This window comes from Lepidothrix coronata, unplaced genomic scaffold (assembly GCF_001604755.1).
Source record: "Lepidothrix coronata isolate B3197 unplaced genomic scaffold, Lepidothrix_coronata-1.0 Scaffold54, whole genome shotgun sequence".
Taxonomy (NCBI): Eukaryota; Metazoa; Chordata; class Aves; order Passeriformes; family Pipridae; genus Lepidothrix; species Lepidothrix coronata.
Genome location: NW_016690234.1, coordinates 2,350,205 through 2,366,133, shown reverse-complemented (window position 1 = coordinate 2,366,133; position 15,929 = coordinate 2,350,205). Strand labels below are relative to the sequence as shown.

At 50.6% G+C, this 15,929-nt stretch overlaps 1 protein-coding gene across 5 annotated transcripts in view; it reads right to left on the bottom strand.

The window, feature by feature from the left end:
- ZFHX3 (zinc finger homeobox 3) overlaps positions 1-15,929 on the bottom strand; it is a 129,844-nt gene that overhangs the window by 59,587 nt on the left and 54,328 nt on the right. The gene's annotated exons all lie outside the window — the stretch shown is intronic.

The window sequence follows — 15,929 nt, the reverse complement described above, 5'->3', positions numbered from 1 at the left end:
GCAGCCAATACAGCTAATTCCAGAGTATTACACAGTGATTATTTGACAAAACCTACCAATCCTCTGGCACAGAGCTCTGTGCCACCAGGGAAACCAAGCACCATTTCATGTCGTGGACCCCGTGGATGTGGCAATTATTTCCTGGAACCAGAGGGTCATGCTGGCTGCCACGACATGGCCGCTCTCCCTTTGGGTTGGAAGTAGGAGGTCACAGGAACTTTCCCAATTCCCACAGTAAGGACTTATCACAAGCTGAGGAAAAATGGATACCAAGGTGAAACAACATGAGAGACCCCTCAGCGAAAGCCAGTGGTGTTTCCATCCCACACCTACACTTCGGCTGGGCAATAATACCTGCCAGCTCCAACTCTGAGACCTCCTTCTGTCTTTGTGTCATCTCATGGAACTCTTTCCTTACCACACACTTGGCCCAAGGCATGAGTACAGTGATTTGGGCACGATCTTGAGGTTTGTCAATCAAAAATATTGCCTACGTGCAGCCAGGATCTTCTGGTAAAAATTCCGACGCGTATTATCTCAGTTACAGCTGAGATAAGATTAAAGACACATATTACCCAGCGCTGTGTGCCTCGCTCACACGGAGGAAGGAGAGCCCTCTGAGTCTAGGAATGATTAAAAATAGGATATGAGCTGATGCTGAGGCTTCTGATTGGAAGGGTGAGGAAAGAGAATAAATGTATTCTAGATCTGGCTAATTAGACTAGCCTCTTTTGGGATCACGATGTATTTAATTAAATTCACTGTAATATTTGAAGAATCCACGAGGGCACTAATCCCACTGGTGCCCTCAAAAGATTTTTTGCTGTTTTCCCTCATAAGAACTTCTTCCTCCTCTCATTTCTATTGTTTGCATGTGTTACCCTCTTCCTGAGCCACAGAAAGAGAAATGGCTTAAGGCATAAAAGGTCAGTGGGGCCATCACAAGAGTCACATGCCCGGTTCACATGGCTCAGCCTTGCCAGCCCGGCTCCATCCCGACCCCTCCACAGCCCTCCTAGCCCCAGTTCACTGCAGGCCAGGCTCTGTCTCCAGGAGCCACACCAGCCACATCCTCACCCTCACCAGCCACGAGGCACGTTGGGGAAGCCCTGTCCTACAAACCCTGCGCTGGAGCTCAGGAAGTGCCCACGGGCTCAGCGGCAGGTTCTGCACGGAGGCAGAGAAAACCCCCAGTGAGCAATTAAGAGAAAAATCCGGTCACAGGTTCAAGGAAATATTAAGGACATGGTCTCTGTGGAACCAGAGGCACGCTCTGCACTGCCCTCATTTAAAAGGGGATTTTAGGAAAACATTTGTTTTAAACAGTTTAATAAATGTGTCTTATTTTCTACTCTTCTTCTGCTTCCTCTCAAACCTTGTGCTGGGATGATCTTCACCTGCCTGAAGTCCTGGAGGAATCACAGGCTGAGGGTGCCGCCACCACCACCAAGCCCAGGCTGGGCACAGCACCACATGCACCGGATCCACCTCATCCTCCAGTGGAGGAAGGGAGCAGCTCAGAGAAAGACAATGTGAGGGCCGAGCCAGTCTGAGCTGTGAGCTGCTGGAGGCAATGAAATGCTGGCCAAATACGTGTAGTTATTGCCCATCACACTGTTAAACTTCCCCCTTGTGAGAATTTATCCATATCACAGGAAACAAATTCAAAATATTAAACCAGAACCTTGTTAGAAGACAAATCAACTTGAAAATCAAAAGACTATATTGTTCCAAGGAAACCCAACCAACTTCTGTCAGAGAACATTGATTTCTGTGAGTCCGGGGGGGTGTTTGCCCCTCCCTCTCCACGATAGGAAACTTCCAACATCTGGTTCTTCACGCATGGCATGCGAAATATTGATCAGGTTGAGTCAAAGCTCCACTTTAAATCAGAAACAGAGAAAGGAACGCTCTGATGGAAACCATACGGCTCACGAGTGCGGCTTCCCAGGGGACGCGGCTGTTCCTGTACGTACACCAGCCACGGCGCAACACTGCGCCGCTCCCAGCACCTATTCCCACACACACCACACCAAATCCAGCCTGCCTGCCATGCAGGGACTGTGTGGGTGTCTGGGTAAGGCTGTTCTCTCATAGCAATCAGTGCAGGAGGGTCCTGGTCAGAGGTCTTGTCTCCTCTGTTTGCCCCTGGACCTGCCTGGGGACAGCGGGTGTGGCACGGCCAGGGTGGCACAGGGACCGGCGCCAGCTGCATGGCTGGGCTGACCCTGCCACGCCGACGGACTGACTGCCCAGCCCTCGCTCTTCAACATCTGGTTCAGAATTGTTTTCTTGTAATAAATAATAAATGCTCGCAGGGTATGACTACAGAAATCTAATTTTTAAACAAAGTAAGGAATGATGCTACAGTCAGTTCTTGTTTCTCTCCATTCTTCACATACTCCAAACTCTGTTTATTTTACCATCTCTCCTTTCCTGATCTCACACTGCTTCACCCACAGTACTTTACAATAATCATGGAATTTAACGTGACACTGTATCCCCCTGCCTGACTGCAGGCAGCCCCCTTCACCTCATGCCACAAACCGCATGATGTTTCTTGGAGCTCAGACTGTAGCACCCAGGACTGAGGCCCTGTGCTGCTGCTGTTACACACATTAACAAACTCTCCTGAACACTTCTGTAGCTCTTTCTGCCATTCATGTTCACCCTTTAATCTGATTTCTAAGAACTTTTCCACACCTTTTAAATTTTAAAAGATGTTAAACCTGTATCTGCTCAAAAATCTCTTCTGTGCAAAGTTTATTCAGCCATGGTGTAACGAGCTGAATTCTGATGGTGACAGGACAGAAATGCCCCCAAAGCTCTGCCAGGGGCATGGGGATTCCCCAATCCCTCTTTGCCATGTTTAGTGGCTCAGCTGCCATTCTGGGGGACATCTGACCTGTAACCCCAGCTCACCAGGGAGACGCAAAACCACTTTGAACTACCTCATGCTTTTGATGTTTATTATTCATTAGAAAAAGGCCCAATTTCTATGCAGTCCTAACCTCATCTTGCACAAAGCTTTCCCTTCAGAGGGCCGTGAACGCTGCTCAGGACAAGCACATGCTGACAGCACTGGGAATCTCTCAAGTCCCTGCACTGTGCTTGCAAGGGGAAACACCCCACCACAACCCTCAGGAGGTCTCGATGATACAAAAGCAGTAGAACATGTGAGAAAACTCTCTCCAGGCTTAAGGACAGCTCCTTCTTCTTCAGACCTCAACAGAACAACCAGCAGCAGAAATTCTGTCACTGCCCCAAGGACAGGCAGACAGTGCTCCCCAGCTTGGACACCCCCCCCCCCATGTCCAGGTCTCGGTGGGCAGGAAAAGCAGCTGAGGTAACAGGTCTAGGGGCCAGAACCAAAGTGGGAAAATAACCTCATGAATGTTATGCAGCAGAGAACCAGCACAAACAAAAGGAACAACTTTCCTCACCTCCAGCTGTTACAGGACCGTCAGCCAGAGCCCCCTGGATCCTCAGTTGAGAGCACCCCAGGGCTGCACAAAGCCTGTTGGGGATGACCCCAGCCAGTCCTCCATCCTCCTGCTTGCACAAACATCCTCTTCCTCACCACTCTGACTGTTCCATATGGCCAGGTGGTGTGTGGGTCACCGATAAAGAGTCTGGAGAAACCTCCTCTACATCACTTCCGAGCGCTCTCACATCACAGGACACCCTGCCATGAAACCAGAGGCCACTCCACTACCCAGAGCTTCTTTAAAAAACAGTTGTCAGATTTCAGCTTTTTTGGAGGAGGTTTTCTCCACATGTAACACTCTTCCTACCTTTGAGCTCCGTCAGGATGGGTAAAGTTAGTGATTTCAAACAATTGACATATGCAGCTGAGGATGAAGGAGCCAAAAATCTGCTGGAGGGTCACGAAAGCCACGGAAAGGAGCAGCACTGCAGACATGCACCAGGCTTCCTCCTGCAAGAACTGATGTCTGTGCAGCACCAGTGACCAGAACCAGCACACAGAATCAGGGAGCACCTCAGCGGTTAGAGAGGCTGACCCAAGCTTGGGAGGTGCTGGAGTCACTTCAACCCCACCAGCACATCTGCAGGGCAGGAGGACGCCCATAGACTGACTCTTCCTAGGGGTGAAGTCAGACAGGGGTAATTAGTCACAGGCTTGTAGGAAACGTTTCAGGTGCCAGCAAGGACCATGCCTGTGACAACACACCCCCGGGGAGAGGGACAGGACATGACCCTTACAGCGGAGCTGGAGAGGGGCTATGGGTCACCATGGAAAGGGACCCGACCCCGCCACAGACCTCAGAGGCCTCACGAGCATCTCTTGGCCCCTGTGTGCCTCTGATCTGCTGCACAAGATAAATCACACAGCCCTGCAAGAGAAGAATCTGAATTTTTAATGAAAGTCATGTGGATGCAGCTGTCTGATCCTGCTCTGTTCCAAGTACTTCATAAAAGTCAGGGCTAGCCAATCCGTCTTGCTCTCCTTTCACACCTGCAGCCCTGGCTGGAATTTCCTGGAGCCGAGGAGCCGCAGGCGGCCACGGCACACAGCGGGACACCCGCTGCCTGTGCACAGGGAGGGCTGGAGAGCCTGCAGTCACCCCCGCCCCCTGAAAGGGGGGGAAAATTGATTCTGCATCCAGCAGGTTCAAAAGCTGAACTTCTGCTCTTTTGTATCCACTGACATGCTGAATTGTTCACTGCTTCCAAAGGAGCAGTGTTACAAACCATTCCCTCCCCCAGCCTCCCAGCTCTGTGCATCCCAGCTCTGCAGCGCAGTGCCAGCGGTGGAATTTGGGCTTATGTGCCCCCAAGTTTCTGCAGCTCAGCTTGTGGTGAATGGTCTCTGACCCTCATTTTAACCTCCAAGAGGCCAAAAATGTAGCACTCCCTCCTGCCACAGAGGATGAGGTACTGATCCAAGTCCCCAGGTCACACAGAAAGGCCTTGAAGAACAGTCCTAAATGCCCCCATTAACAGCCCACCCCTATGTCTCCCTGGATCTGTATTTTCCAAGCCCTCCAGCCCTGCCTGGTGTTAAGTGAATGCCACAGATGCTCTCCTTGCCAGCCATGAGCCTGGTGCTCGCTGTGCTGTGAGGCTTTTGGGTTCCCCCATACACGACCCCAAAAGCCACCCAGCAAACTGGGTTTGCTCCACCAGCCCTTGAAGTCTCATTAAAAGCCAAATATTGCTCAGCCTAAGGATGGAGAGCTCAGCATGGATTTTACTGAACGTTAAATCAACCAGCAAGCGTAGCCAGCAAACTCTGTGGCACTTTAACTTTAAATAATGCAATAATTATTGAATTTCCTTTTTATAACCGAAGTGCTGGAATGTAAACAATGGGGCTGTAATTGCAGGAAGGAGGGATCAATAGAGGCAATCGTTTTCAGCCATGTTAATTGTAAATACAATTGCTCCAAGATGTCAGCCTCGTTCTTCTCGCTCCCAGAATCATCCTAACGGATGACAGAGTCCAACTTTCCCATTACAGCTGTTCGCTCCTTTAAGAGGTTCTCAATCAGGTCTGATCAATCTGTCAAGATAATGCATGGAGTAAGTAAGACTCTTCCAAACACAAGCTCCCAATCAATAGCCTGGACCTGCTTAATGAGGAGGGGCTAAAGCCCAGGGGGAGGCACAGTCCCAGCTCCTGTTTGGTTCCAGCAGCCAACTTCTTCACGAGGTCTTAGAGCAGCTCCTAACGAGGACGTTGTTTATGCCGCCCATGATGAGCAGCATCCCCACACACCCACAGTTCCCCAGGGTCCGTGGGCAGAGAACGACAGAGGTTAACAGAAAGCATAAGCCAAGAAAGCTTGAACTTCTATTCACATCCCCCACCCTTTTAATTGTGCAACAGACCTGAAGGCACTAATTAATTATTCCTTAGAAGAGATCCCCAAAGATGTAAATCTGTGTGGGACCACTGAAAGCCAAGAGGATCACTAAGACTCCTTCCGTGGACTCCAGGAAGGACAAAGTCCACGGCGGAGCCAGCGCTGGCCCAGCTGTGCCTTCCAGCCCTGGGGAAGAAGAGTGGGATGCCAGCTGGAAACCTCTTGAGGGAGGGAAGAGATGCCAAGAGAGGTGAGGGAGTGGCCAGATGCCGTTCCTCAGCTGTAGTACCTAACTCTGGTAGCACACCCGGACACTATGCCGTGTGCTCGCTGAGCAGCCCAGAGAGGGGGAAAAGGGACAGGTCTGACTGCACCTGGGCTCCTCCTACAGCATCAAACTTTCTCTTCTTCCATGACTGTGCTACCAGAGCTGCCGGCACAAGAGATCCACTGTTGGGCAACTTCAACTTCAGAGAATTTTCCAGATCCCCGAAACTCCCCCTGAGAGACGCTGGCACAAGTGCTGCTGTACATGGAGATGCACACAGGAGTGTGAGTATCGATCCTGCTAATTATAGTGCTAAAACCAAAGCACAACGAGAGTACATTTCCTATCAGCTGGCCTGGTAAGTGCTGCCCTCAACCCTGCATGCTCCCACCCAGCTGTGGCTCTGCCATGGGACCCACAACAGCCCTGTAAGGTACGTCTGCTGCTCACCTGGGCACCTCTGACCAACAGGAACAAACAAACAAACTTCACACAAAGTGACCTCTCCCACTGCCGGTGAGGATGTGAGGGATGTCACCCAGAGTCAGCCTCACCCAGCAGCTCCTGCAGAGCAGCACAGAATTGTGAAGGGTGGAGCTCCTCTTGCAACTTAACCAAAAACCTGAACTGGGGACATTCTGCTCCTCAGAAAAGTGTACAGTTTCATCACTTTATATTTCCATGGATGCTGTCATCCCTGAAGAAATCTGTCAGAAAAGCTATACTTTTGTCTGCAAGGCACTGTATGGACAGCAACAGCATGGAGTGAAAAAAACAGCAAGTGAATTTGTGCCACAATGCAGCAACGTCACCAAGGAAGAGGCTCAGGGCTTCCAGCCCACTCCTTTCTCAATTCTGGGACAGCAAGGAGCTGAGGAATTCAAGGAGCCTCATCTTTTCCAGGGTTAGGAAAAGAAAGAGGGCAAGAACAGCTGAAGGTGAAGACAAGACAGTAACCACAAGCAGAACCCATGATGTCACTGCCCAGACCTTTTTAACGTATTTTGTACATCTACTTGAAAATAATCAGTTCAGTGTGAGTTTTTAAGCTGTGAATACTCAGGTGAACTAGAGGAGCCTGGGAATATGGAAGAGCACCGGATAAAAGGCAAATTATGTAATAAAAAGGGCTGGGAGGAACCTGAAAAGACAGCGGGATCAAAATCTGTTGCCCATATTGTAATTATATAGCTGCTGAGTGATTGAAAAAGGCTTTCCATAACACAGACCCAGGCTAAGACTCTCCATAGCAGTGATGTTTTATTTCCTCCAGCAGTGATGGGAACGATCCCTACGTTACGTGTGAGGGCTCTCCAAGGAGGTTCCGACTCAACACACATCTGGTCTTGTGTTGGTAATGCAGCCCAGACTTAACCACCCAAAACCCTCTCTATGTGTGGAGCCAGCTTTAGGAATTTCAATTGAAATGCTACTTTTTCCCATATTAAGTCTTTTGGAAAAGAACCACCGGTCTCTAAAGGAAAAGCCTGAGGACTGTCTGACACCACTGTGCTCCTCCCCATGCCCTGAAGCCGAGGTGTGCCAGCTGAGTGCACCCAGGTATGCCAGTCCCTTTCCATCCTGCCTTGGCTCCAGGTGCCCCATCAACTGCAGGTAGAACCCCAGCAGTGAGTCAGAGAAGTGCTGTGGAAGTGAGGTCCTTCCGGAGGCATGGAAGGACTGGAGGGACAGGAGGGGATCCCCAGGCACAGCGAGGGACTGTTGTAATAATGCACCATGAAACCATGTGGGAAACTCACCCTGAGCTCACATTATTTAATAAAACACTACAGATACAGATTAACTCCCTTCACCCAGGATTTATTGTTTCATCCATCTCTGGAGAAGTTGTGATGAACTGAAGCTTTCCTTGTTTTCCTATCAGTTCTTTATAACTTCCTACAGCGCTGCACCACCCTGACTTCCAGCTGATAACCAACAATAACAACAACAATACACAAGACAATTTTTAAATCCTTTCCATAAATCAAAGAATATCAATATTGAAGAGATGGAGGACACAACCTCCTGGCACAGAAGCCAACAGGGATGCCAACAGAGGAACAACAGACTCAGCTCATCCTTTGCCCACAGTCCACAGCAAGGATTTTCAAGAGCAGGGATATGGGAGAAGGGAGAAGCAGAGGAAGATGCAATAGACTAGTATGACAGAATGGAAGCAGAAAGAGGAAATACATATATATATAAAAAAATATTGCTCGAGTCTTGAAGGTGAGATTAAAACCGACAGAGCCAGAGAATGCACCCTCAGTGGAACAGCCCTTCTCCAGAGGTGCAGGCTGCAGGGCTGGGCACCAAGCTGGGCAGCCAGACCACAACTTTTGAGGCAGATGTTGTGCATCAGCCTACCCTGAACACAGGGACAGGAGCACCAGCTGATTTCAGACGATGCTATGAAGGTGAGTTCATTAAGTGTCTGTGAAACACAAACAGAACACAGAGCACCATGGAAATGCCCATGAGAAAATAAATAATTCTTCATTCAGTGAAAGCTTTGGATTGTATTAGACAAAGCCTGGGGCAATGTAATGAAAGAGGAAGATAAAAAGAAATGGAATAATTACTCACAGAATGAGGCAAGAATCCTGCTGCAAAAATATGTATGGGACTACTTATAATTAAGAACTAAAATAATATCTGCACACAAAGGGCTGAATTAAGGCAACCTGCTACTTCCTATGTTCTACATGGCTGTGAGGGCTTCATGAACCCACCAGACACTAATGTGTCCTAAAAACTGTGTACAGAAATTCAGGCCATTTCTCCTTGCCCTACGCTCCTGAGCAACTACTCTGTAAAGAAACCTACTAAGTTCTTGGCCACAAGAGGCCTTCAGAACACAGCCTCCTCCAAATTTAACCAAGAGACCTCTCCAGTCCTTGGGCATGCAATTGTTCCCAGCACACCTGGTTTCCACCAGGAAGGACATGTCAATGGCCCACAGCAATCCACAGCAGCAGAACTGTCTGACTCACCTACCCGGCCTCCAAGCAGTTTGCAGCCTATGAACGGTTGAGTTTGCTGCTCTAAATTTTCTGTGTGTACCTAAAACCTAATTCAACTGTAGTATAACTCTGCAGAGGGATCTACAAGAGACCAGAATGGCTCTGAGCATTAGCTGTAGCTGTTCCCTCCAAGACAGACCACAACAATGGAAAACACAGAGTGTGTGGAATGGGAGGCAAACAGAGCAAACCTGAGATGATAAATGTCTCTGTGCTTTGGTGCTTCCTTTGTTCACATGTATCTGCATCCACCTGCATTTGCCTACACGGGTACAGAAACTCCTGGGAAAAGCCAGGCACACTATTTATTGGTTTTAGCAATTCTGGGTCTGCAATCCCAGTGGACAGTCTGCAGAGACACACAAAGGGTAAACGATAAATACCACAGAGGCAGCTCTGATCAGCATTAGGAGCATGTACCAACCACTCCAATTTAGAAATAAAATGGAAGCAGCAAAACCATTTTTTGGGAGCAGCGTCCACTCACATTAGAGAAGTGTAAGGAGATGACAGATTTCTAAACCCTGTTTATGAAATTGCATGTGTAACTCTGGTTACTCCAGCAGCCCCAAGATTCTCATTTCTGGCTAATCCCCCTGCCCAGCCCAGAGTCAGACACTTTGATAGGCCTATCTGGGCACTGCAGTGCATGCACCAGGAAATTGAGGTCAGAGCCAAGGAGGTATGAAAAACATAAAAGCAAGGTTCCTGCTTTGTGGGACCATAAGAAACACACAGAGGCAACCAGACCTGTCCGTGACAGAGCCCCCATGACATGAAAACACCATCTACAGGACTCCAAAGCCTTTAAATCTCTCCCACCTAGGGTCACAGAGTGCCCAAGAAGCTGCTCTGGGACAGGCAGTCCCTTCTCCAGAAAGGGAGAAAGGACTTCCAGCATCTGCTCCATTGCCGGCAATGATGCTGGTGGTCAAAAGCCAAAGCTAGGTACTGTCCTTCATCCACGGGTGGGTCCTGGACTCAGCAGCAGGTACCACAGCACCTGCACCTGCAGCCATCCCCAAAAGTACAACCACAGCCCTAATACAACACACCTGTAGGTAACACCCCACAGCTATGGAACAGTCCCATGAATGCTGTGGGAGCCGCGATGGAAATCAGATTTCTCAAACTCGGACACCTTCTGGCTCTGTGCTGGAGAGGAGGTGAGTCTCACCTGAAGGCATCTCCCCAGGAGAGCACCCTACCCTCTGCTGACCCTGCCTAGGGACACGCTTTCCACTGGCATATGTGAGAAGATAACAACAATTCTCTGGACCAGTTTTCAAAAAAACATAATGGAAGGCTGATCCAAACTGTCAGGACCTGCTGAATCAGGAGTTTCTCTGCAGCACAGGCTGGGGGGTGGGAGGACAGCTGGATGGGGCAGGGGGCTGTGAGGAGACACAGCAGGAACCATACAAGGTGACAGACACAGCTCCTGCAGCTGGCCTGGAGACACCAGGAATGGGGAGCAGAGAAGTCCCTCGCAGACGCGGCCAGCTCTCGCCCCACGGAGGGGCAGGGAAGCAGTCGCACGCAGAGGGACCCAGGGGACACAGCAGGACTCTGTGGGATCTCTGGGGCTGTCTGAGCCCGCAGCCGTGGGTGCTCTGAGGCCGTGGCTGTGCATGCCTCGAGCGCGGTGCCGGAGCTGCAGACCTGTGCCAGGCACACTTGCTGCTGCCGGGAGACAAGCACTGTGCTCCTTCCCCACCAAAACCCCCGAGGCCTCCCGCGTGTGCGCTAACCACAGCCCTTTGAGAGGCTCGTGTATTTACAAACTGAGGCATGTTGAAATCAAAGGGGATACCATATGACATAATTCACATTAAAATGTCAACAGGCTGACAATTTATAGAGTCAATCCACTGGAGGTGGGGAGAACTAAGACGCGGTAATTGTTTAATTCCCGCTTAAACCAACAGCAGCTTCACCTTCAAAGAGGTGCTGTGTGCAGGGCCTCTGGCTGCTGTCAGCCCTGGTGCCAGCCTGGCCCTTGGCCAGCATGGAGGCAGCGGCCTCAACCATTCATCGGCACTGGGCATGGGATCTGCTGCTCCAACAAGCGCAGCTCCAGCCCACCCCATAGCAAATATTCACCATCAGCACGAGGACAACCGGTTTTTCAGGAAGTCAGAGTCCCCGTGGTCAGGGCACTGGTGGCCGCTACCACACCAGGGCACAGCACACCTTCTCCTCCAGAGGGACACACTGGGTGAGCACTCCAAGGGCACCAGTGAAAGAACGAACTCACCCAGTGCATGGCACCACATGGCCCTGACCCTGCTGGGACCTGCCAGCACTGCGTCAGGGGAACAAGGGAGGTATGGAGTGTCCCAGCCACAAACCCCCTCAGGGCACATGTGAGCTTTTTACCCCAGGTAGATGGTAGCAGCTTTGCCCGTGTCAAAATCAAATTTTGTGAGACACAGCACTGGCCCCCTCAGCATGCTGAGATCCCCTGCTCACGGACAGGCTGTTAGCAACATGTCTTGTAGCCTGCAATAAAGTATAAGGAAGGCGGGAGAGGGAAATGTGCACCACTGGGAGAAATGTTACCTGGATAAACCACAGCCAATAAATTTTCTATAAATGCCAGCTAATGCTGTCCCTTGGAGAGTGCTGGGCAGGGACCGCCGGGCTCCAGAGCCCTCGGCACAGCCTGGCTGTCTGTACATAAACAGTAACACCTCATTCTCTCTTCTACCTCATTAACTGAAACGCATTAAAACAAGTGTGCACTGGGAGCAGCAAATGAGACTGTTAAACCAAGCTGATATAATCCTCATCAGCTGTGGGAAATGAGCACACATCCATTACGCTGACTCAAGCCGCCAACTGCGATTCACTGAGGATGTTGAGACCCCAAGAAGACACTCTCCCCCCCCCAGCTGTACCTCTCCCAAAACCAGGCAGCTCAACCACTGCCTCTAGCACTGTCTCATGGGGTATGTTCAGAGCACTGGGGTCGCATTCCTGTTCCAGCAGCTCCCCCCAAGTACAGAGCTGGGGGCCCTGGTCCACACTGCAGCCAGTGCTGTACGAGTCTACTGTGCCCAGAAGGAATCTGCTCAGTGAGAAGACTCTGACTCTGTTAGTATCAGAGTGGAATAAAAGGCCAAGGCAGCAGAGCAAACACAGAACATGAGACGTTTCCCAAACCCAATCTCAAATGGGGACATTGCCATGCAGTGTGACAGCATGTGACAACTGCAGGGTTGGCCTCAGGTGACTGACACGTTTGCACCCTGCCTGAATGGTACCAGCCTGAAGAACAGCACAATGAGGGGGAATACACTACAGCATCCACGTATAAAACTCCCAGTGCTGACACCAGTGTGGTGTCGCGGGTGTCCCCACTCCCCCAGGCTGGTGGCCAGATGTAGATGGATTTTGAATTGGGGGTGTCTCAGCAGAGGCAACAAGAGCTGTCACACAGTGACCACTGACTTTCAGTACGCAGGACCAGCTCCACAAGAGGATATGGAACTGCTCCCTTCTCAGGGGTGTCCACCAGGACATGACCCTGCCCTAATGAGTGAAGACTCACTCAAAATATTGGAGAAATGTTCATTTTGCCTCCCTCAAGAAGGCAGAGCAGGGAGCAGAGTCCTCCTGACGCTGCAGGAACCGGACAGACCACATTCACCTCAGACAGACAGCAGCTTCATGCTCTCCACAGCCTTGGGTTTGAACTATTGACCTCACTGGAGCAGCTCAGGTTTCCAAACTCTCTTTTCCTCACACCAAGCACTGATGAAGCAGGACGGGGAAAGGGATCCAGACCCCTGGCCCTGTGGTGGGACAGGGTCCCCTCTGCCTCACCCTCATACTCACAGCAAGAATGTAAACAACCTCTTCAACCCTCATAGCTGCTATTTCTGAGTTTTTAACCCAACACAGATATTACATGGTGTTTCCCTCCAAGTGCAGCATGTCCACAGCACAGCCCAGACTGGGCTCCCTGGGACTTACTCCTCCCTATGGAACAGGACACCCTGGGGTCTCCCCGGCAGCTCCCAGCAGCCTGCTCAGGCATTTTGAACGGGGTCCATGAAGTCTGTTTAACCAGCATGATGTGTGCAACAGAATCACAAAGAAACAGGCATTTAAAGTGACATCTGTTGGATTAATTAGCTGTGTAATTAGCCTCCCCTCTGTGGAGACAGGCTTTGTTACTGCTGCCTGAAACTTCCCCAGGTGATTCTCTCTGTATCCATCCTCCAAGCATGGAGAGGAGAGAGTGAGTGGGACGGGGCTGTACTGCTTTCCCAGAAAGAGGGGCAGGAGACAGCCCAGGGGCCATAAGGCAGCTGAGGGGCAGTAACTGGCTGTGGGTCAGAGAACCCCAACCGCCACATCAATGTGGTGGAACCCAAACAGGCATGTGCATCAGCCCAACCACATTCTGCATGTCTACCCAGAGGTGAAAGGGATACAAGTCAGGTGTTTACATCCTGCCCAATTAGATCAAAGCATCTCTGCCTCCTGCACCAGATCCCCACCTCTCCAGCCTGTGAGCCACCTGAGCCACGACAGACTCTGTGGGGCAGAAAAACCCCAAGGCAGAAAAATCCCGAGGCAATGTCTAGGACACAGAGGAAACCAGGACTCCGGGAATAGCTGCACTGCACTGATAGTTCCACATCGAGATGTAAGTACCTCCTCAGGAATCCATCTCCCTGCTTTAAAGCAGAATGAGAGGGTTGGTGTCAGGAGGGGACAGAGCATTGGGCTCTGCCCTGCAACCCCGCACTGTGGGTACTCATCTTTGCCTCTCTGCCAAAGTCACCCAGAGCCAAGGATCTCCCAACAGCTGCAGCCAGGCTTACCAACAGTACCTGAAGGCACAACTTTCAGAGAACCTGTTGCACAAGTGTAAGTTATTGCCTAATTTGACTTGCAGAACTTGGCTGCGCGCGTTGCAGCGCAGGGGCAGGATTTTTAGGACTGGCAAGAAGGACCAAAAACACATTACGGTATTAAGTTATGTATCATGCATACATTATTTATTGTAATTTAATGAATTCCCTATGAGACAGCAAACACAGAACCTCCCATACTGCTTCCATAGCATTTCTGGAGACTTTGTTACAACAGTTTCTTGAGGAACAAGTCAGTTATCTCCGGAGAAGGACCACACGGTGCCCTGCAGCCCGGTGCACTTGCACAGCCCAATAGAAAGAAACCTGCAGTCCGTGCCATGTCACATAGAACAGGTTGGGGAAAGCACCTTGTGGGTTCCTTCAGAGTTGCAACACCCCCTTCCCCTCCTTTGCCCCGCCAGAGATGGATACTAATGAGTGCCCATCCATTATTTAATGAGCTTGTCTCCATCAAGCCTGCAGCAGGAGGGCTGGTGCCTGGCCAGAGCTGGTACCTGACCCCACCCAATCAGGAAAGGAACTAAGAGCATTTTCGAGGTCTTCGAGCCATATCAGGTGTGCTGAGCAATACACCTGGTCCAGGTATTGTCAAGAGGCCGTGAACTGCCAACTTTTGGCATAACAAAGGGCAAAGAGATGGGTGAGCCAGCCAGGTGAATGGACACAAAGACACAGCCCGGAATTGCCAACCTTTTTGAGAACAAAGGAGAATGAAGACTGGTGATGCCAGTGAAGCGGATGGACAGAGAGAGGGGGGCAGGAGCTGAAGACTCAGGAGGAAGAGTGGGACTAGATACATAGAATATGAGGGGATAAAAGCCCAGGGGTCCCTTTGTTGGGCCACCAGCTCGAGCTGTTTCTGTGTTACTGCACTGGGAATAAATGGTTTTATGGAATGAGACATCTGAGACTGCTATGGGAAATCTGGGATGGAACGATGAGGAAACCTGGTCTGACTGTGTGACTGGGGTGTGCGGGGAGTCAGGCAGGGCTGTTGGGTCACTGGAGCCGCTGCTGTGCAAGGGCTTCAGTCCCAGCAGTGAAAGTCCCTGGCCTTGGGAGTGTGGCTGCCAGGGAGTCTTGGGAATGCTCAGATTGGGAAGCTTCCTCAGCAACCTGCCCAAAGAGAAACATGACCACCCAGATGGGAGCGTGGAATCCTCAGGAGGAACTACTCGAGCACAGCACTTCAGCAAACAGTGGGGGCTTTAAGTTCTGCACTGCAATGCCACTCGCTTCAGTCTCGCACAGAACTGTCCTCCAGCTCCTCTACCTCCTTGCTCCAGCACTCCTACATCCTGGCTTGTTCCAGTCCTACCTGTTCATCTTCAACTGCACGCATTATGTGTCTGCAGGAACGTGGCAATAAGACCCCAACAACCGTGCTGCGATAAGATCCTGACAAACATATCAGGATAAGAACCCAAAAATCACTTGGATAAGACTGCAACAAACAGGCCTATTACCCTGGACAAACCTCTCAGCTCTCTTGCCTGGAGTTCCCCGTGCCAGAGCTGAACCTGCAGGCAGGAGAGTAAGTGGATGCCCATCCCTCTGCTCACAGTGGCTGATCACCCAGAAAAAATGCCAATCTTTCAGATCCAGACCAGCATCTCTGACACATTGACCCTCCAATGCTCTCCTCTGTGCAGCAGTGACTTCCCACATCAGCACAGGAGGGACAGCAGGTCCCTGACAGCTTACACCACCATGGCAAGGTCTGCCAGGGCTTCCATCAGCAGCCCTGCATCAGAGCCATGGCCAGAACCACCTTGTCTTCACCCTGAAAGTCTCGAGAACAACCATCACCTGACGTGGGAAAAATTCCTGCTTGGAAATTTAAATATTCATCCATGTGGTCCAAAATTACCAGGATAAAAGAATGAACCACAAACAGAACCAGCACCAATGTGGGGAA